The 23,371-nt window shown below is 42.8% G+C and overlaps 1 long non-coding RNA gene across 1 annotated transcript in view; it reads right to left on the bottom strand.

Moving 5' to 3' along the window:
• Positions 1-23,084, bottom strand: part of LOC138247252 (uncharacterized) — an 86,936-nt gene extending 63,852 nt beyond the window's left edge. The window contains exons 1-2 of the long non-coding RNA XR_011194389.1: positions 22,689-23,084; positions 17,908-18,087 (exon numbers count right to left, since the gene is read on the bottom strand). This is a non-coding gene — a long non-coding RNA (uncharacterized lncRNA). The remainder of the gene's footprint in view (positions 1-17,907; positions 18,088-22,688) is intronic.
• Positions 23,085-23,371: the final 287 nt, after the last annotated feature.

Below are 23,371 nucleotides of genomic sequence, written 5' to 3' on the forward strand. Positions count from 1 at the left end.
TCACTGATTTGGTTGCAGCGTGCCCATCAAATATTTTGTCTTTTAGAAGAAGATCATGCAATAGAATGTCCTTGATAAATTCACCCCTTTCTTTTGCTACATCCATCTCTCTATGTGCTAGCGACAGTTTTTTTTGTAACCTGTTTTGTAGTGGCTGGTTGTACAAAACTCTTACTATGGCAATTAAAGTGGGCACATTTGGCTTTAGTGATTATGTCAAACAGCTTTTTCTCTTTCAGTGCAAATCTCTCTTCAGTTCTGCGTACAGTTTCGGTCCATGTTCCAGGACATCTAGTATACGTGTCTTTATATCGTTTTCCAGATATTGTTGGGTCTCAAAGTTGTGTAGTCGCACAGGCTCAGTAATTTCAAAGGGGTTTCCTTGCTGCTGCATGAAATGAAGAAGGCTGTCAACATGTTTATTAAATGTTCCCATCTCTTTCCAACAAGTTTGTGGTGAGGAATAGTTTCACAATGGTCCATTAATTTTGAATTTGTCATCGCTCCGAAAACATTGTAAATAGAAAGGACGTCATGGTAACTAGCTGCCCTTGAACAACATATTCACTTTTACATTTCTGACCAGCAATTCCCTTGGAACCTTCTTGTATTTTCTGGATTATCTGTTCCACTTTTATATCTTGAGCCACAGCATTGAAACTTCCCTCTCTGTCTTTCACCATAAAATGTCTTTGGATGAATTTTCTGTAGAGGGATGGTTTTTTCACCTCTAGCATCTTCACCCTTTTCAAATATCAGGACCCATATCTCAGGTAGTTTATGCAATTGAATTCACAAAACACAGGAATCAGTGACTCTGCAGTCTTCACGTGCAGCTCCCAATCAGCTTCCTGATCAGCATGTACCAAGTTTTTCACTAGAGCTAACATGTGTAAAACATTTTCCCAGTACTTGCAAAATTCTAATTTTTCTTCATTTAACTTTTCTGATTTTGAACTGAGTGTATTGAACATTGCCTGTCTTTGCACTATGTCTTTTTACTGAAATGCACCCAATGCCTGGTTCACTTCTGATACAAGATATGTAAACTTAATTTGTCATTCTTGTGCCAGAAAGCATTCCAATGCAATGTTTTTATGGCCTCAGATATGATGAGCATACCTTGTAACAAACCATCATAATGGGTTCCACTCAATACTGTCTGGACAGTTTTGCTTCCAAAGATTTTAGCCTCAATAAGTGTATTGTCTATGCCACATCCAGTGAGATAACTTCCTCCACACCGCATCGCAGCTTTTTTCTTGTGGAAAGCATCCATCATTGGATAAAGATCATCAAATTCTACTGGATTGATCATAAAAATGTCAGCTACAACACAGAAAACAACTTAATAACAGCAAATTGACAGGATAGGCTGCACACACACATTTTGGACATTTTTTAGAGCTCTGTATACTACGGGTAAAAACCCAACCTTCTTCAGTGGGACGGTAGTCTGGGAGATCAGAGCATCAATTTCAGCCCCTGAGAAACTGTTTTTCTTTCATCCATCAGTCTGCACTGAATAAGCAATATGATAAATTCAATTGCATCATCTTTGTGGACCTCAGCATCAGGTAGACGAAGATCCATGTCCTCAGCCACTTTGAAACTTTCTGGTAGACTGAGACATGGTGATGGCTTGTGGTGATTTTGCGCACGTTAGCAGGGCAGTTGGGTTGTAAGTTTGCAGCTTTATTTGTTTATGCCTACAGCTGAAACAGCTTGTTTTCCACCAGCTACTTCATTGGTACGGTCTTGAAAAAAGCACCATGGCAGTCTCATGTGTGCTGGATGTTCCAGAAAAAAAAGAACTGTCTTCAAAACCAAAATTAGCAAGAGCTGCAATTGTAAATCCTTTTCTGGTAAAGTGACTTAGAAGTGGTTTGCTTTTGGATTCACAAGATTTTTCTGCATGAGCTGCTAACAAGTTCCTGCTCCATACTATGTCATTATAACTTGTCAATACACCAATCCTATTCATTTACTTTATTAGCTCTGTAGTTTTGCACTTGTCAAAGATTGCATGTGTAGTCATCATGTGTAGCGGAGTTTTCTTTTTGCAAAGATGCAATTCATAAAACATGATTTTGAAAAACAGAACATTTGCACATCATAACATTTTTTCCATTGGGTACGACTTGTAGCAATTGTTGTTACAATGATAAAGTATTTGATACTCTTCATCCATCGGTTTCAATCTATTCTGAACTTCGTCTTGCCATGGTTGTGTAGCATCTCAAACTCTCTTCTCTCCAGCCACAGTTGATATTAGCTTTTCATTTGGATTAGTTTGGCATATGACAATTTTTTTTTACCTTGAATGAGTCACCAGATTTTGTAGTTAGCAACTCTCTGTCAGGAGGCAGATCATTATAGAGCTGCCATTTTGGAAAACGACTGAAGGGTTGCTCTGAGGAGGTATTTTCTGTGTCTATAAGACTACTTAACCCCTACAACCTATGGTTTGACACCAACATGAAATATTTATGACTTATTGCTCCTGAAATATTACATCATCAAACAATGCTGAAGAATCGGCCCGGATTAGCAATGTCTACCCAAGCTAAATTACTTCTCTAATGATACAGAAACACAAATCAAAAATGAAAATCTCAGGACAACAATTTTTTTTACAGAGGTATATCAGGGGGTAGGGATTATTTCAAGTGCAGATGCTCTCGCTCTCATCCCAGTGCTAATAGGGCAATCATTAGCTTTTCTTAAAACAACAGTAAAGGCTACAACGTATTGCCGTGCACAGTGAAAGCTGGCTTCCAGAGCAATGCTCTGCCCAGGCTTTACCTAAGACAAGACCTTAAAAATACAGACTTGGCTACGGCACACAATAGTGTGGGTGGCAGAAATCCTTTTAGCCCAATGGTGTTGCATGCCTGGCACTCTCAGATGGTCATTTATTTGCCCTGTGCCCAATATTCTAAACAGATGCAGAGTAAAGTGCCTATGTGCAACGTGTTACAAGGAACCCCACCCATTAATATCAATAGGGAAGGAAGCGGCCATACTCAGCCCTAGCAAAGCAGCTATTTCAGGGATGGAGGCTTGGAAGGGGCAACCAACACCTGTCTCAACATTTGCATTCGCAGTGTGTTGGCAGTGTGACACTCATCTCAAAGTGACTAGGAGCACAATACACAAAAACAGCACATTGTGAAATTAACACCATGAGATATTTTCCCTTTGCGAATGGTTACAGCAGGGCCGCTTTAAGGCGGTGTGAGTGGTGCGGCCGCACCGGGTGATGACCTGGATTGGTGGGTGCTGCCCTCAGGGGGCGCTGTGTTTAGCAATCATTTATGGAACTGGCAATTTAAAAGCACCTGCTGAAAAGTTCCTTGTGCATCCAGCCTTCAGGAAGCAATGAAAATGTCAAGATACCTCTTGTGATTAACATTCCTGCTAGGGGGAGAGATGGATGTTTTTTCTAGCTGCAGTTTTGACTCACCATAAAGTAGAGTGGAGGGTTACTGTGCCTGCTTCAAAGAACAGAACTATATTTTATGGGGATAGGTGAGTGGATTATGAAAGCCAGCCCTACCAGTGCTTTAAAACAAATGAATGTATGTGAAAGGGTGGCTATGGAAAAATGAGGGGCACATTTGCTGGGTTGTAGTGAGGGAATCCGAGGAGGTGGTCATGGGGTGAAGGACGCCAAAAAAGAGTGTCACACAGGGCTCAAACAGCACTAAATCCGGCCCTGGAGTACAGCTTGCCTTCATCAGTCAGCAACCATTCAATGTTTGGCACCTGAAGGAGTCACAACGATAAGGGGGATACCCCATAATGGCTATGGTTGCCTTGTGATCATTACACTTCACATATTGCATTATCACTTTCATTCACTACAATTCGGGCTTTGGCATTCGGAAAGCCAGCGATTTTCCTCTGCATACAAACATTTTTATGAATGTGGCCTCATGTTTAGCACACTGTTCACAGGTTTTGGCACCACCTTTTGAAATATAATGTGATATAAGTGCTAGCTATGTAACCTTTTGGCAAATTTGGATTTCAAGAATCTCTTCAAAGAGCACCAAAAACTCCGTGATTATATTTTACAAGAGAAGGTCTACATAGATGACCAGAAGGGATTTATCTATTCATGTTGATTCATGTACCCATGTGATGAAATAGAAAAAAGCGGCTTCTGTATAATTTAATATCAACAATTTACAAACGCCACTTTCAAAGTATGCAAAAGAAGTCCCCTGAATAATTTAATAGCAGAGATTTGAGAATTATAAATGCAAGATTTTAGAGGGGGTAGAATTTAGCACTTTCTGTTGCAAATTAAACAGGTGTCAGATTTTATCATATCTTTCTCTGGTTGACATTCAGCTAGTTTGGCATGAAAAAATAATTCAGAGAAATTCATCTCAGCAGTTTACATCACAACTCATAATTCTGATCCATCTGCAAACGGGGATTTGCACAGTAATCCCTTTTCAACGGAATTAGGCAAAACGGAAATAGGAACATTATGGAAACATGCACAAATCAAGTAAGGTGTACGCGGTTCTGTGATAATTTGGCATAGTGCATGATATGACTTAGAAAAAAAATGCAAATGAATCAGCTATCACTAACAAAGATTTAATGGGCAGATTTGTGAATGCGATATTGCACAGAGCAATAGGAGTGTATACAAACATGCTCATTTTTCAGATTATACAAAAAGGAATGGAAAGTGACCTAGTTTGAAATCATCTCATATCCCATAAAAAGAAGTCAGAACTCAACCAACAAAACCTTCAGATTGCCCAGTGGTACATGGTACTGAGATGCAAGAGAAAATGGACGAACATTTTGCAACTAAGAATAGCTCTTAATTAACAAAGACAAGTAAGATCATTGTAGGAGATAGAGCATTGGCACATAACACCTACACATATGATAACCTGATAATGACTTGGGTGACAGATGGTTCGTTCGTAATGGTGAATGTGGAGTTTGAAGATTAAGGTACCTAAACAGCTTTTACAGCCCCCCAGTTTTCTTAGTCACATGAGCGTGCACCAGCATGGATTCCAACAGCCTACCTGAATGTGCTTGAGCAAAGAGCATTTTACAGCAGGGATGTCTGAGGGCCTGGTGTGCGGTGGAGTATAGCATCAGCATCCTCAAGTCATAATACTGCTGTCGGTTAGCATGCTTCAAAACTAGTAACATGCAGTAAATTGCTGTGTGTGAAATTATGCTGTCACACCCCGTTTGGGAGGACAGGGTCAGGACTGAGCTGCTAGGCCACAGCCAATGGGGCAGAGGTCATTTGCCCCTAGTGTCCTGGAGCCTGTTCTACTATGATTCTGCCATCTGGGCCAAGTCAAACCCTTTCATTTGTTGAAGACAGTGAGAGATATGTTGGCGGGTGCTTCTGCCCGCATGTCTTCCATTTGTAGCAAGGCTAAGCAAAAGACACAGGGGCATATTTATACTCCGTTTGCGCCGGAATTGCGTCGTTTTTTTTAATGCAATTCCGAAGCAAAACTAACTCCATATTTATAATTTGGCGTTAGACGCGTCTAGCGCCAAAGTCCATGTAGTTAGCGTAATTTTTTAGCGTGGACACCTACTTTGCGTTAATTATATGCAAGGTAGGCGTTCCCGTCTAAAAAATCGACTCCGAGGCATGTGCGTCGGATTTAAACTCCCGGGCAAAATTCACGCCCGGGAGTGGGCGGGTCAAAAAAAATGACTTACGGCCGCTTTTGCGCCGTTTTTTAGCGCCTGCAAAAGGCAGGCGTTAAGGGACCTGTGGGCTCTGAAGGAGCCCAGAGGTGCCCTCCCATGCCCCCAGGGACACCCCCTGTCACCCTTGCCCACCCCAGGAGGACACCCAAGGCTGGAGGGACCCATCCCAGGGACATTAAGGTAAGTTCAGGTAAGTGTTTTTTAAAAAAAAAAATTGTGGCATAGGGGGGCCTGATTTGTGCCCCCCTACATGCCACTATGCCCAATGACCATGCCCAGGGGACAGAAGTCCCCTGGGCATGCCCATTGGGCAAGGGGGCATGACTCCTGTCTTTGCTAAGACAGGAGTCATTTCTATGGGGGTTGGGAGTGAAAAAAATGGCGCAAGTTGGGTTGAGGCGAAAAAATTGCCTCAATCTGACTTGCCCCATTTCTTGACGCCCAAGCCCCATATCCCCCTACGCCGGCGCTGCCTGGTGTACGTCGTTTTTTTTAACGCACACCAGACGGTGCCGGCGGCTAACGCCAGCTAACGTCATTCGATAAATACGGCGCCCGCATGGCGCATCAGAATGGCGTTAGCCGCGCTAATTTTTTTGACGCAAAACTGCGTTAGCGCAGTTTTGCGTCAAAAAGTATAAATATGGGCCACAGTGCTCAATCCTTCTCACAGGTTTTCCTGACTGGTCTCTGGTAAGTATTACAGAGAGACATACAGGGCTGTAATGATTCTGATGGGGCTTGAGCTATTTGAAAGGGCATGTTTTGTTTTTTTGTACTTCAGATTTATTTGGCAGATGCTCATTTAATTGAGGTATTGCTGTGTATGATACTGTAGTGACCAAGTTTAGTATGTATATAATTTCACAAGGATGGGGTGAGCATGTTTCACATGTTGAGACATTTTAGACTAATAAAGATTGTCTTGGATGTGAGTAGGAATGGACACTTAGATAGTGCTAATCCACAACATATAGTAGCAAAGAGCAACCAGCGGGTCAGTCATATAATACCTAGGGGAAGAGAGGAAAAACTTTGGATAGGTCCTCCTGCCATAAACAAATAACACCAAAAGGTATCATATTTTTACATCTGAAGCTGACACCTCACAACACCTAGGTATTTCTTTATTTTGGGTGTCCACTTTTCACTGAAGTCAGGGTAGGTGAAAAGCACTGACATACCCTGAAGCTGTATTTCTGGCCATATTCAGAATACTTGTATGCCGATGATATTGTTTTATAGCTGTTAGTGGTTGCTAGAAATATTGCGGGTGCGCTGGACATGCTTGGTAACTCTATTATGGGCATAAAAACAATAACAGCAACACAGAAAAATGATGAACGGAAACACTCACCCCCCCAGTAACGAATCTGTGTTTATTCCATCGTTCTGTTGTTCACCATTCTACCCCAGTTTGGACCCAGCCATGTGCAAACCAGTCTTGACCCTGTTCCCCATGGGAACAGTCCAGCCCGAACGGCCAGGCTAAGTCCTCACTGGACTGGAAACCAGCATTCTGGAACTGGTTTAAGGGTATCACCCCTAATCATCCAAGCTAGTTTGAATCCAGTGGCACAGTGAGCAAGAGACTCACACCTGGGCATACTCTTCCCACTTAGAGCAACTCAAGCAACACAAAAGGATGATGGACGGAGTGTTGAAACTTTTCAAACACTCACCCCCAGTCACAGATCGGGGTTTAATCCATTGTTCTTTTGCTAAACATGCCACCCCAGTTTGGACCCAGCCATATGCAAATCAGTCAAGACCCTGTTCCCCATGGGAACAGTCCAGCCCGAACTGCCAGGGCAGGTCTTCACTGGACCAGAAACAAGCATCCTAGGACCAGTTTCAGGGTATCACCCCACATCAGCCAAGCTAGCTTGAATCCAGTGGCACAGTGAGCAAAGAACCCACATCTGGGGATACCCTGCCCACTTAGAACAACTTTGGCAAGCAAAAGGATGACAGACAGAGTGTTGAAACTTTTTTAAACACAAACCTCCAGGCACAGATCTGGTTTTAATCCATTGTTCTTTTGCTGAGCATATCACCCCCATTTAGATTCAACCAAATGCAAATCAATATTGACCCTGCTCCCCATGGGAACAGTCCAGCCCAAACTACCAGGTCAGGTCCTCCATGGACCGGCAACAAACATCCTAGGACCAGTTTCAGGGTATCAACCCTCATCAGCCAGGCAAATTTGAATCCATTAGCACAGTGAGCAAGGAACCCAAGTCTGGGCATACCCTTCCCATTTACAGCAACTTTAGCAGCACAACAGGATGATGGATGGAGTGTTGAAACTTTTTCAAACACACCCAGTCACAGATCCGGGTTTAATCCATTGTTCTTTTGCTCACCTTGCCACCCCAGTTTGGACCCAGCCATATGCAAATCAGGCTGGACTGTTCCCATGAGGAACAGGGTCAAGACTGATTTGCATATGGCTGGGTCCAAACTGGGGTGGCATGATGAGCAAAAGAACAATGGATTAAACCCAGATCTGTGTCTGGAGGTGAGTGTTTGCATTGTTCACTGTTCCGTCCATCATCCTTTTGTGTGGCTAAAGTTGCCCTAAGTGGGAAGGGTGTGCCCAGACGTGGGTCCCGTGCTCACTGTGCCACTGGATTCAAGTTAGTGTGGTAGATGAAAAGGGATATTCTGAAACTGGTCTTAAGATGGATGTTTTTGGTTCAGGGATGACCTGTCTTGGCAATTTGGGCAGGACTGTTCCCATGAGGAACAGGGTCACAACTGATTTGCATACGGCTGGGTTCAAACTGGGGTGGCATGATGAGCAAAAGAATGATGGATTAAACCCAGATCTGTGACTGGGGGTGAGTGTTTGCTTTGCTTACCACTCTGTTGATCATCTTTTTGTGTTGCTAAAGTTGCTCTAAGTGGGAAGGGTGTCCCCAGATGTGGGTCCCCTGCTCACTGTGCCCCTGGATTCAGGCTAGCCTGGTTGATGAAGGGTGATACCCTGAAACCTGTCCCAGGATGTTTGTTTCCGGTCCAGGGTGGACCTGGCTTGGCAGTTTGGGCTGTACTGTTCCCATGAAGAACAGGGTCAAGACTGATTTGTATATGGCTGGTTCCAAATTGGGGAGGCATGGTGAGCAAAAGAGCAATGGATTACGCCCAGATCCTTGAGTGGGGGTGAGTGTTTGCATTGTTCACCACTTTGTACATCATCCTTTTGTGTTACATAAAAACAATAAATCAAAAACAAGTTATTTTCAGAGCATGGCAAAAGGCTTTCCAAGGGTATTTATAGCCATAATAAATATCTGTCTGAAAAGGTACATGACATGTAAAAAACTGATTACATTTCTCTGTTGTATGATGAAAGTATTTGCCATTGTTGTTCCAAATTAAAAAAGCAAGCCTTCTCCTACAGTGTTGGGGGCAAGTAAACCAGATTATAATGGAAGCACTCTTGAAGAGATTTGACATGAACTGGCAAGGGAATGTGCCCTTCCTGGTAAACAGGAGCTTACCACTGCCCTGGGTGACTCAACAAAAAAAATGAAAAATGGTATAAGCTGGTATTCCTAGGAACCCGAGTATAAAATATATTAACAATAATAGTGGTTCTGTATCAAGAAAACATTGATGACTGAGCTGCATGTGATATCTGGTATTCTGAGGTTTTTGTTGCCCAGCTCACATGTTAATACAGCATGTGCGATGAAGCCTACTATTGTCTTTTGACTCTGAGTTCCTGAGACTGGTTCTGAGATATGGAGTGGAGCATCAAGTGTGCCCTCATTAGGACATGGGACTAACTTCCATGTCCTTGGTTGTCAACGTTAAGCAGTGGTGGCTGAGTACTGTTTTTATATTCTAAGCACTGAGCAGACTTTTTTCTCTGATTCAGAAGAAACATGGGGCCAGATGTACATAGATGCAATTTTGTATTTCCTAAATAGTGACTTTATAGAAATCGCTATTTAGGAATTCCAAAATGCCATGTACCAAGATACTGATTTCCTAATAGCGATTCCTACCAAGTAGGATTTGCTATTAAGAAACTGCAAATGAGAAATCTCATGCCATTTGCGACAATGGGCCTGTTTTGCAGTTTCCAAATAGTAATTTCCTAATAGTTTTAAACTGTGTCTGAGCATAGTTTGTGAGCCTAGCATAGGTTTTGTACTGGACAAAACCTATTTTATGCTCATGAACACACACTTGCACTATGGCGCAAAGGTATGTGCATGGCGTGCAACAGTTAAAATCAGTGCCAGTGCTAAGGAAAGGGGAGGAGAGAGAAATATATCTCTGAAGATATGGCTCTCTTCTGCTCCCCACCTGTCATGCAGCACAGCATAAAATTTTTTGCTGCTGCACTGCGCTGCATGATTATTTTGTTAATCTGTGCCTGAGTCTCCTTTGGACTAGTGCTGACAAACTCTAACCAACAAGGCCTACTTAACCAAAGGAAAGCAGAATAGGGGATAGTGGGCAGCCTTGCCTTTTGTTGTATTCTGTTATGTTAGTTGTATTTGGAAAGTGCTCCTTCATCCATGGGGATATGCAGGTGCTGAGCAAGAGTGTCTGTGTCTAGTCCTGCCTATAGTAGGCTGGTTAATTAAAAAGCCAGGTCTTCAGCTTCTCACAGAATTCAAGAAGAGATGAGGAGGCACTGATGTGGAGTGGGAGGACTTTCCATGCTTTAGGAGAGATGTTGGAGAATGCCCGTGTTCCTGATCTAGTTATGTGTATGTATTGGATGTGTGCGACTATAAGGTATCTTGGTGAGTGCTGGAGGGAGATGCAACTGTTCGGGTAGGTGGGGCCTAATTCGTGTAAGGCCTTGAATTTGTGTGTGATGAGTTTGAAATGAGCATGTTTGTGTATTGTGAGTTAGTGGAGCACCTTGAAGTATGATGTGAGTTCTATGTGGGAGGTTGAGGATGAGTCTGGCTGCAGAGGTCTGGATGGTTTGTAGTCTCCTACAGAGTTTCTTGGAGATCCCGGTTTATAGAGTGTTCCGTAGTCCAACTTGCCAGTAACTAATGCCCTGAATGATAATGAGAGGAGCAGATATAATCCCATTCATTCTGATGTGGACTCTTGGCTGACTGTACAGGAGCTTTACCACTCTGTAAAGTCAGCACTAAAGCCTATACATCAGAGGACCCAGAGGAGTTAGTTCCCTTTAAGTGAACCAGATGCTTTGGTGGTGTCCAATAGCACTGCCACAGCTTTTAGATCTGAATTTATCTGGTGTAAAACAGCAGAGACTGCAGATGTTATGTGAAGTAGACCTCTCAGGGATAAAGCCAGACTGATCTGGGCAAATTAATTTAGGAAGCCACTGCAGTATCTTATTAGCTAGCAAATTGTCTAGGACTTTATTGTTTATGGTAATTAGTGTTGGGACAAAAAGATCCTCTCAGTAGTAATGGATGTGCCTCCTACCCTGAGTGCACAACTGTATGGATGTCTGGATCCCTATTGCTGAGATTTGCTGTAATAGGCATACACGGATCCTATATGTGCATCTGACATTGGCCATTCTCACGGATTGCAGTCTTGTTCGACTAGGAGGGGCGCTCAAAAATCTACTCTCATAGTGGTGGAAAGCTAATGCCTTCACCAGAAATTAAGCAGCATGAGCACAGTGGTGGCACCATACCTTATAGTGATCAGTAGGAGTGAACAGGTCTTTTTCAACCTGTGTCATTGGAGTGAACCCTACAGGCTCACCATTTTAAAGTTCCACTGCTGTGTACTTAACTTATCCTTGGCCTACATTGGGTTAGTGGTTAAGCAGGCTAACGCATGAGTGGTGTATTTGTGCTGGTTGTATGTGTGCTTTGGAAGGGTACAATACACGGATAATGCAGTACTGAGCAGTGTATGCATGTTAAATGCATATGCTGAATGTCTTTTGCCTTTTAGTGGTATAGTACATGAAGGATACAGTGCAGGTCAGTGTATGCATGGTAAATCTAAGTGCTGGATGTATGTGTGCCTATGAGTGGCACATTACATGAAAGATACAGTGCAGGGTATGTAGGATGCATACATGCACTGGGTGTATGTGTGCATGTGGAAGGTACGATACATGAAAAATCCTGGTTTCCATTTTGGGTGACCAAGACCTGCATGGTGAAACATGAGAAGGTAGAGAAGTCCATCCAGAAAGGTTTGTGTATTTCAGAATTCCTGTAAGTAGGGCAGGGCACAGACTGTAGAGGGGAGAGCCAGGCTTTCCCAGTACACTTCAAAGGTTGCTCTTTGATCCAGTGAAAATTCACAAGAAAGGGGCATGGTACAACTCAGGAAAGAGATGGGGCCGATAAGAGGACCACAAAAAATAGGGCTGGGGACCTGGGGTAGTCTTTTGAACTGTCTCTGTGAATGGTCTCTGGTAGCAAGGTGTGAAATCCAGTCACTCCCATGGCCTGTGTTGTGGGGCTGACAGCTTTGGTGTCACTCCTGCTGTGAAAGACTACTTTCAAGAAGAAGAGAGAGCAGAAGAGTGGGCACTTCAACAGAAGCAGACCCCCAACATAAGCCTCAAAGACAGACCTAAAGCACATTTGGTGTCTAGAAATGGACTATGAGAAAGGGAGTTGGAGACATAAACAAAATTTTCATCTGCCAAGCGGCCAGATGTGCTGTGAGGAAGGGAAGCTATTCAAGACTTCTGCCTGTGACAAAGACTGGGGGCCAAGGCTTTCTAGTCTCCCTGCTGGATAAGGGGACAGTACCCGGGGAATTCAAGACCACCTGCTTGCCAAGACCAGTGTGTCCTGTGAGGAAGAAGAAAGCATTGGAGGGAGCAAGGTCCAGTGGGGAACCATGTTGAGTAGACTCCCTTTGCGAGCTGCTGCACCAACTGGGTCATTGCCCATACTCAGACCTAAGTTGGTGACATTTGTATGTCACAGTAGGGCTGCTGTAAATTCAGCAATGTGCATCGCTGTGCCGATATGGCCCGAGCTCTGCAGAGTAATCAGCGGCAATACCCTGTGCCAGGATGGGTCTCAGAGAGAGGACTGCCATGCAATAAGGACGATAACCCGTGTGAGGTGGTGAACAGCAATTCTCTATGCCATGAGGGGCTTTTGCCAAGGACTTTACTGTGCTGATCAGGCCAGAGCCAGTGTACTGTGATGATACAGTGACCTAATATGCCAGAGTAGGTCACCAGCAAGTAGTACGACCCGGTCACAGTCGTCACTTAGAGGAGTGAGGCTGCTGTGGGACCTTGCGCATCTGCCCAGGATGAAGAAGTCATACTAGGAAATTTGCACCAGCCCACCACCACTCCCACTGTGGAAGGAACCAGAGAGTTACCCTACAAAGACAAGCCACAAGAAGATCCAGTCGCTACAGAGGCACAATCGTATATGTGGACTTTGTCGTCTGAGTACCACATGCTTACATGCATGCAGCTAATTCATCTGAATCAGATGCTGCCACTCCAGCTCCTGCAGAAGGGGCACACTCAGGAACTCCATTCACTATGATTCTGTGGGGTGCTGGTAAAACTGATTATACTGGGGCAGACATCCCGGGGAACTTGTTGCTAATTAGCACTTCGGTGTTGGAACACTGTTGACTTTAAAATAGTGTAATAGTGGACTCTTGAGACTTGGACCACTAGTGGGGCTTACCCGGGATGTTGCCTACAATGTATGGGAAATAACCACTACTGCAAGAAGCGAGTTGGGGGTGGGACTCAGGAAACTGCCTAATGAAACAATAGAGCCCTGACAACAGGGAGTCTGTGAAGTTCTCTGTAAATGGCGAATACTTTTTCTTTGTGTTGGCAGTGGTAGAAATAAAAAGCTTCTCTTTTTCTATGAAAGTGAGTATTTGCCTGTACAATGATGTACTGCTTCTAATGCTGTGCGCATTTTGAGTTGTGAGCCAGTGTTCATTCCACTGTAGCCACACCTCCCCCTCGAGGAAACCGTGGACTGCTTGGATCATGCTAACCCTTGAAAGTCAAGTGCTCAGAATCCATAGCAGTTGGGGCTCGACCATTAGGAGTGAAAGGCTTCACCCCCTGATTCCCCCCCCTTCATGGTTGAGTCCAGTAACTCCTGCTTGTCTCGTGGCCCTCTGAAACGGATCCTAACAATTAGCGAGAGTGGCCAATAATTATTGCATCTCTCAGGCGATTTATCAGGCTTCAGAATCATGACTATCACAGCCTCACCTAAAATGAGGGTAGGGCACCTGCCTCTCTAACCTCCTCATTTACTACCAAACATCTAGGGGCTTGCAGCTGAACAAACTCTTTGTAGAACTGCGCAGCCAATCTGTCAGCCCACAAACCTTATATAGGAAGGCTATGTATCACTTGCACTATTTCCTCCACTGATAAAGGCACATCTAGGTATTGATGCTGCCCCTCAGGTGTTCCCTCTTTCAATGAGATAGGAAAGAACTATTTTTGTAAGATTATCTCCACTCTGAATTTGTTGACTGATGCTGCTGGTTTTTCGGTTCTGAAATGCATGGGTTCCTGCTGACAAGGCTCCAGTGCATGTGGTCTGACCCCTCAAGGTGTAAGTGCAATTGGCTAATACCTGATTGGAATATTTAACATACCTATCAGCCCCTGTATATGGTACAAAGTGTACCCAGGGCTAGCAACTTAAATGTTACTAGAGGACTGCATCACTGAATTGTTCCACTCCTGAATTGACAAAGGGAAAAAATGGTCTCCCACTGCAGCCTAGTTGGCTAGCTTTTAAACTGCCAATCAAAAATAAAAAAAGAGTCCAAACCTTCTTTTTCAATATTTATAGGGCATCCCATGGAAGGCCTTAGCAGCCCCTGAGGAAGGGTGCTACTGTTTTATTTTTTTGGAAGGCATGTTTCTTTTATTTCTTTTGATGCCATGACTGGGAAAACTCCCAATTGTAGTTTTCACTGTAACAAGGCAGGTAGTCCTATTGGCTAACATGGGGTTACACTAGCCCAACTGCTAAGTGCTAACTTCTTTTTGGAACCACAAAATATAGTACTTTAAGATGCCAAGGTAAATGATAAATTAAACTTGACTTATTGATGTAGTCAGAGTTGAAGTAACTCAATATAAAAGTGACTTTAGAAAATGACCACTTTCCTGCCCAAAAGATCTAATAGTCATTTTTGATTAACTACAGCAGTTGTCACCTGAGACAGCCTGTTGCCCTCCTGCCAGGCGGTATGAAATGCTACCAGGAATGGGAAACAAAGGACCTGCTGGTGGGAGGCAGTGTGATCTCCTGCTGGCAGGACGGCCAGAGGGCTATGGCCACAGATGGCCAATGTCAATGAGTCAGCCCCCTCTGATAGGGAAATGCGATTCACACTGTAGCCTGACCTTCCTTTGTTGAGGTAGACAAGCTGGCATCTCTCCCCAGAGAGGGAAAGTCTGTTGCAGAACTGGTTTTACAGGACTCTGAAAGAACAGAAGAAAGACTGAACTAATACGGACCTCAGAAAGAGAAGGGTTGCTTCTTGCAGTTGGCTTTGTGGAGAGATACACCAAGGACGGGACCTGCTCCTACTTGTGCCAAGGACTAAAAAGTGGACTTCAAGGACTAGTTGGCCTGCCTTCTGTTAAATGTCAGGGACACAAATGCTAATGAAGTCCTGCACTTGCACAGTGCCTATCTGTCCAGCTACCACTACACTGCCTTGGACTCCCCTGGTGTAGTCCATGAGATCAAGTCCTCACCTTAAAGATGTGTCCCAGGTCCTGGACCCGTAGCTGGTGCTAGAGTGTACCCTTTATCCCCACAGATCTGCAGCTTGTGAGCCTAAATCTAAAAGATAAAAGTTTTTATCACAGAATCAGAGGCTCATACAATATCATTACTTTGCTAGTTTGTAGGTAGCCTCAAACTCCAGACAAGAACTAAGGCTTCCACTGGACTTCACCTCTCTGTCTATGTCGAACTCAAAGTCAAACTTAAGCTGCAGATGACCCGAACGATGAGTTTAATAACAACAACAAAAATCACCATATAAGCTTCTAAGTACAAACTAAAAGGTTTGACCAGGACAAACCCCGCCCCTGCATCTGTCTTGGTGTTCAGCCTGAAACTGTGGGTCTGGCCCAGACCGTCTTGTTCGAGGCTCATAGACTAAAGCTGCAAGTAAAAAGCAGTGATTTACAAAATGTTTTGAAGTGAATTGTAGAGATTTATCAATATCTTGTGCAAATCATAACTCTGGTTCCCTTCATCAGATTTATGTCATTTGGGTGTCTAATTAAGGATATATATATATATATATATATATATATATATATATATATATATATATATAGATAGATATATATATATATACTAAATTGGAGTGGGGTTTTATTGTGCTGTTTTTCTTACGTTTGAACTGTTTTGGTACTAATTAATGCTTACATTTATTTCCCTTTGAGTTAAACCTGAGTGCTCTATGCCACAGTTACCCATGACTGAGCAAAGGTTTGATTTAAAGAAACTTACCTGGACCTGATAAAGAATATTGATATCATTACTTGGTGAGGTCTCACAGTCACCAGAACTAATAATCCACTTTGTCACACAATGCTTTATGAACAGTCATGTGATCTCCACATTTTGAGTGATTTTCAACTCACCTTGCCAGTTGGTGACCATTCACACATTGGAAGCTGTCTGAAATAGACAGATCCAACTTTTGGGAACTGTCCTGAAGCATACTGTGACTTTTTTTTAAATTCTGGCAGGGGTAAGAATTCTTGCTATACCCCTGTGATCAGGGGTATAGCAAGGGAATCGTAGCTCTGGTGCGAGCTAGGAAAATAGGGGCCTCTATCCACTACATGGGTAATAAAGTACAGCCAAAATTGGGGGTTCAGTGGGTCTCTAATGCTGCTGGTCCTTAGTACCCCTGCACCTCCTGTACTAATGATAGTAATGATAATGACTTTAATAATGTGGTCAATAGTCAGGATTCATAATGATGTGTTAGAAGTCACATCCATCCTCATTACAATTGTAAGGATTTCTTCAGTTAAGCATCTAAGCAGTTTCTAACTAACAACTGGGATACACATGATGCTGAAATGAATAATCTGTGCAGATATGTGTGATGGTCCATGTTAATCTAGTTTCTAAGGTTGGTATTTCAGAAAAGCATACACTGAAATATGGTTTGACATACATAGCGTGTCCAAAATATAATTTACATAAATGCTGTCCCATGTGGTGATTATTTTCAATATTAACTCCAAAGGTTGATATTTTTGTAAACAATATATAAGACAAGTTACTTATGACAGACAATATTTTGACAATTATATTCTGGCATCAGACCTTCATGGTGTAAATTTGTAAAAGTAAGAGGACAGAAATTCAGGTGTCAATTCACTAAAATGTTTAGAGCAGTGACGAGAAAGATGAATGAATTAGGCCCTTTATTATCAAAGTCACAGTATGGAGTCAAAATATTGTCTTCAGACTCATCTTAACACTATTTATTTATTCAGATGCATAATAGACATGGTAGCTGAATAGTTTGAGAGCTGCAGCTCTTATAAAGTTTTTTGAGAAATTATAAATACATTTCATTGCAACCATCTACTCAAAAGAGCAGCATGTGCTTGCCTTCTCGAATCACCTTTCACCTACAGGTATTTGGATAAAATATTCAAAATTACCTTATTTTCAGGAATTGCAAGAAATGTTTTACTATCTAGTGCAAACATAACAAAATTACCCCATCTCAATCGGTGCAGGCCAATCAAAGAATAGTTAGAGCAATAAGGAAGCAGGGTGAACTCCAGAGAGTAGGTGCCCATACTTCCTCTTTCCCATCTCAAGGTTAAAAAGTTAGAATGTTTATTTTCTTTGGAAACCTGGACCCTTGATATGGAACTAATAATGTTGGTTTTCACACCATAGAATCCTATGCCCTACAATCAAAATATGATCCAAAACTGTTAGCTAAGAAGTAAGACCTCTCTGTAACTGTAAAGGCATAGTGAGGGATTTAGTAGTTTAGAATCCCCAAGGAAGGATAGACCTTCTTTCATTCTAAAATTGCCCTTTAGCTGGATTTACGAGAATTTGCCTCTCACTCCCAAAAGTTCACAAAAGCTTTAGACTGCTGTTCCTTCTCTAGAAACCCCTGCATGTGGGGGATTCTTCAGTAGAAAGCTGTTACAGAAGTATCTATAGCCCACAAAAAAGGAAGTATGTGACTTACTTCAAAATCCTTCATCGATCAGTGCTGGCCCTTCTCATAGAATAACCTTCACAAGCCTGCTCCGTGCCAGTCTTCAAGTTGTTGCTTAGAGCTCCACATTCGAACTTGGAAGCAGAAAGTGTGGAGTCCTTGGTGGAGTCTAGACCAGCCTGTCATGCTTATAGGGTCTGCCAGCTGTACCTGTCCACAGAGACATCAAGCACTGTGGTGACAACCTGCTGGTCAACATCAGTCTAACCTGTCTGAACAATGAAGTTGAAATGCAAAGGGAAGCTGAAGTCATAACATCTGCCTCAAGAATAAACCAAGTTCTTGGCTGTCCACATCTGCCCACAATCTGTGCCAGTCGAATTACCAGCTGTGGAGCTAGAGACATAAGAGCTTGGATCTCAGGATGAGTGCACTCTTAATGTACAGAGCTTATATGAGTTTTCTGAAGTTACATAACAAACCAAGCAAGGCTCCTTCCTGCCTTGTACCCTTTGTCAAACTCCCTGACACAGAAGATCCGCTTATATTGGTAGGTTTGTAAGCAGGGCTCAAAACTTGCATTGTCCAAACATTCATAGACTGAAGTGCCAGGTCTACGCAAACCTATGTTCACAGTGTTTGTCAAGCCTAATGCTCATTTTCAGACATTCAAGTCAAAGAAAATTAATTTTGAATGTCAGAGACAACCCTAACAAGTAAAAATACGTTAAAAACGTGCTAATACTTTATAAAAAAAACATTGAGATTTGGCAGCATGCAATAGATTTTAAGAATAACCCAACTGTAAAACAAACAACATTATCTTTTCGCATTTGTAAGAAATATAACACAACTCAGAAATTGATGAAATTGTAATTTCTTAAGAAAGGTAATAAAAACTGTATGATGTAAAATTCCTAATGTTTTCAGAAAAAAAGAAAAGTGTAGATTGATTCAAAATGCTGTCACAAAAATAGGCGCAAAAACTCAAATTGCTAATATGCTCCTAAGGGAAAACGCAATACGTTACGAATGGTGTTGAGTCTAAATCTAAATAGCGGGGCCTTTACCACTGACCCAGAACCAGCTTTAAATGGGGCTTTATGCCCAAAGAGGTTTTCACAAATCGGAGAGTGTTAGCTGGGTGTTTGTTCTCTGGAGTGTCACATTTGATGATGCTCAGGTGGCGCAGGCCTCTTAGTCATATCTATGAGGTGACGCAAAGCCACCTTGAGTGGCTTTGCATGGTCTCATAGATAGGGAGTAAGGCAGGGCAGCACAAAGCACTGCGTTGCCTTACTCTACGTTAAGGAGGCATTCCATAGGCGCTGTGGTGGGTCTTCCCACACAACACCCATGGGTTTTGACTCATTCCCACATTTACAAGGATCTGTAAACCATACATTTGCGTCAAAACTGTGCGCCTCCCCAGCAGAGGCGCAACGAGGAGAAATAACTTTATACCTCCTCATTTTTTCCTCTTTTTATGTGTGCTACATTCTGCAGCACATATAGAAAGAGGGAAACGCCTCTCAGGACTGTTTTTGTGCAGGGAGATATCTCTTCCTGCACAGAAAGAATCGTGCCAACAACAGACACTCTTGTATCTTGGTGCAAAGGTGCCTACGTTGGCACTAGGCACCAATTTGTGAGCCGGCGCAGGCAGAAGGGACAGGAATGCACTGTATTTAATTAATTAACACAGTGCATTCCTGCCCTTTACTTTCGATGCAGGGAAGTGCAGCAAAGCGACTTGCTGCGCTGCCCTGCGGCAAAAACTAGTAAATGAGGCCCTTGGTTTCTAAAAAGGTGCATTTGAACCATAACTTGTTCTCGTTGCATGCAGAAAAAGGATTCTCAAACAAGGAAGACCAGTTCAGCCCTCCTAACCAGTTTGACTCATGATAGCCAAGGGACTTTTGGACCTTTGTCACAAGATAAGTAATCTCTAATTAGCAACTGGTAACGTCTGGCTTGGTCCAGATTGAAAATCACAATACAATATAGCCACGTTTGATAAACTCCTTTAGGTAAGTGAGCCCAGGTTCCTCATGACACATGTAATTTGAAGTGCAATGTGGTGAAGAGAGGACACTAACAAAAATGTTTAGCTTCCACTTGTAGAGGAGGAACTGGTGTAAATCCGGACCCCTTCTCAATATGACACCATTGGGACATATTGTGCCTTATAATTTTCTATCAATGGGGTAATTGGTTTTCAACAAAAGATAAGGATGGAGTGGACAAGGCACCTAGCGAGTGGCTACATTTATGTAGAGAAATACAAACGTTAGTTTCCCCTTCAGAGATTAAAAAAAGTGATGATTGAATGTTTTAATTAAATGGTAATGCTAAATACTGTGGATCACATTGCAGTCCGTCCTGTACTCTGCTTACTGGGCCACTTGAGACAGGGACTAACTATTTGCAAATAAGCCTTGACCCTGCTTGTCATAAATGAAAGTTTTTCAAGCTTTCCACCCATCAACTTTGAGTTTCAGTGTGACTCCTTAGATATGTGGGACATGGGGTCCATGCCTTCTGTAACACAAGTCTCAAGCTCAGTGCGGTTCAAAATTACCTGGGGTTGCCTGTGTTCCCTTCCTTAGGAAACATGCCAGGCTGAGCTGCTCCAGTAGCTGTGTGACCACGTTCTGTCTAGCCTAGTTTTGAATAGGGGTAAAGAAATGTGTACTGGGAAGTAGCCTTAAGGGTTTGCCAGTGACTGATATTTGCAAGCTTTATATCCATAATGCTTTGTGTTTCAGTGTGATGCCCTCATTGTTACCCAATATGCCCAGGCATGGTTCTTATGATTGCTGTGGCACAGGAATCAATTGGTAAGGGTGATAGTGATTGGGGTTGCTTGTGCTCCATTTAGAGAGGACCTGGCCTGGTAGGTCATACTGGACATTGCATGTTATACCAGGAGCGAGGCTTATTTGCATATGATGGCCCCCAGGCGAAATAGCATATTGGGCTGGAATATAGATCGGAAAGATTGCCAGTGGCTGAAATCTATGCAGGCATTCCACCCATCAACTTTGCTTTGTAATGCTGCCCACTTGTAATTCTTGATGTCTGCCAACCTTGAAGGAGGAAAGCAGCAGCACAGATTATGTGAATGTATCATAAAGCAACTTTCCTAGAAGTACTAATCTCCTTCTGACTGATCTCTTCAACCCTTTCAGCCGTGGACAGATCTTTTATTGCAGAGAACATGTGATGCAAATATTCCCTTTAAGACTAAATTTGTGCTAAGCATTTCTATTTATTCGATGTAAACACCTTAATAGGTGGTTATGGCGTTCTTACCCTAAGAAAAATCTTGTTAAGGTTGCCTTTGGCTTTTTAGTGTGCCCTTCTAGTCAAATAAGTTTAGAGACCATTCCTCCTAAGGATTTGTTTCCTTCTCATTCATTTCTAAGACTTTTCTGGGAATCTGAAGTATTCTGCACCCAACACAAAGTTTTCAAAATGCATTGCTATTATGTTTGATGAGTTAAATTGAAGTTTAGTTGAGAAAATATTTGCTAGACATGCTTTGATGTATCTTTAAGTCTCAGAACATGGTGTCACACCAAACTGGCACACTGACCACCTTCTCGTATCATAATGTATAATAAATACATTATACACGATAAAAAATAACAACCACCCTTTTGCACATCTGAGAGACTGTGTTTCATAATGTCACTGAAAGTGAACACAGGCTTCTCTACTGACCCTGCCTATCCCATTAAGTGAAGAACTGGATGAACGTGTCTGGGAGGAGTCCACTAAAGCACACCAGGCCTTTTTCTAGCATCTCCTCTTGCTTAAGCCAACTATTCCAATTACGTGGACATATGAGGTGATAAGGTGTTTACAGGAAAATACAAATGGGCCAGTAAAAAAAAGTGTCCGGTGCGTTGCTGTGATGAACCATTTATTTGCAGGAGTCTAAAGGCGCAAGAGTGCCCTGGAGTATGACATGTTTCTTTTATGGGTTGCTTTTGTACACGATCTACCAGGCAGATTTTCACCGTTTTGCAGGCTATAGATCTGTTCAAGGGCGATTCTTGCAATGTTATATCAGCGGATAACTCTATACCACCCATCCCCACCAAGGTGAGTGAATGAGTGGTTCAGGTGTTACTGATACAAAGTAAACTAGATCTCTGAAATCAAAATAATCTTTCATTTCTTTGACTTATTCCAGAGAGGTCCAACACCACATTTCTTGGCCACTCAAAAGGTGAACAATTGCCATTAATTAATTGTATTGCACATGATTTCATGCAACTATCCTTAAAACCTGTACCAGTCCCACCCTCCTTTACCAATTTTGGGTTCCTCAATGCATGCAGATTGCCACAAAATTGCTCTAGCGCAAGGTGTCTCAATACCATAAACGCTCATAAACCCGTTGTTTGCAAATGTTGGTAAAGCGCAGATAAGCATTCAAAGCCTTTTTCATGTATTGGTGCGCCAAAGGTTTCCAAGAATTCTGAGTTCTGACGGTGTGGAACAGTACGAACATAAAGCTTATCAGGTGGAAGCAAAGGGGACACCCTGACCCAGGCCCGCCTCTCCCATGGGCTGTATTCTGTCTGCACCTGAAAAAGAATCGCGTTGCAATGGCTACGGTTTCAGCATACGAGACCTCTGCGGGCCCTTCTTCCTAATTTGGTGGCACGAGGGTTGCCTGAAGCTGGCTGTCAGTACTTCCACGGAGCCAAGGTCAGAGATTAGCGAGCAGAACGCTTTTGTTAATAATTCATCACGGGAAAGCATTGTAGGGCGAAAGGAAAGGCGAAATTCATACGCACCTGTTTTAGAAAGCTGTCATCTCGCACAACGTTCACCTACTGCCTAGTTTAAACAGAGACGGACGGTTATTAATCTTACATGAATCATTCGCACCTCTCCCTTCCATGCTGAAGCTCACGGAGTGGATATTGGTGTAAATCTTTTACATTCCAAAGTCATGACCCGCTTTCAATTAGGTCGTGGGGGTTGGCGGGGTCAAAGGACAGAGGCCAGTCATGGGCCGCCAAACACTTTGTGGCAGTCACCTTTGGACATTCATGTGAGAAAGCTGAGAGCTCCATTAAAAAAAAAAAAAAAAAAAAAAAAAAACGATGTCCAGCAACATCCAGTAGGGCTGGGCAGATTCACGCAAACCTATGCCAATCGCTATGTCAATCCCTTGACAGCCTCTGTCCAGCCATATTAGAGTCTGTCCAACCATAGTGGAGTTTTAGGGTGACAGATTTGTTGTCAAGGGATGCAGTAATAAAAGGAAATTCTGGGCAGGTGCCTACGGTGCAATCAACAGAGAGGGAACGGACTCTATGCGAGAGGAATGGGAGATGACGACAAAATGTAACTGGCCTTGTAAACCCAAGCATAAATGTGCCGGTCAACAAAGTCCTTCATCTTACATATTTTTTGCCTTTGTTGGCATGTTCAACACCTTTAATATATTCAAAGAAGAGAGAGATGTGGGCAG

Source organism: Pleurodeles waltl, chromosome 7, assembly GCF_031143425.1.
Source record: "Pleurodeles waltl isolate 20211129_DDA chromosome 7, aPleWal1.hap1.20221129, whole genome shotgun sequence".
NCBI classification, from domain to species: Eukaryota; Metazoa; Chordata; class Amphibia; order Caudata; family Salamandridae; genus Pleurodeles; species Pleurodeles waltl.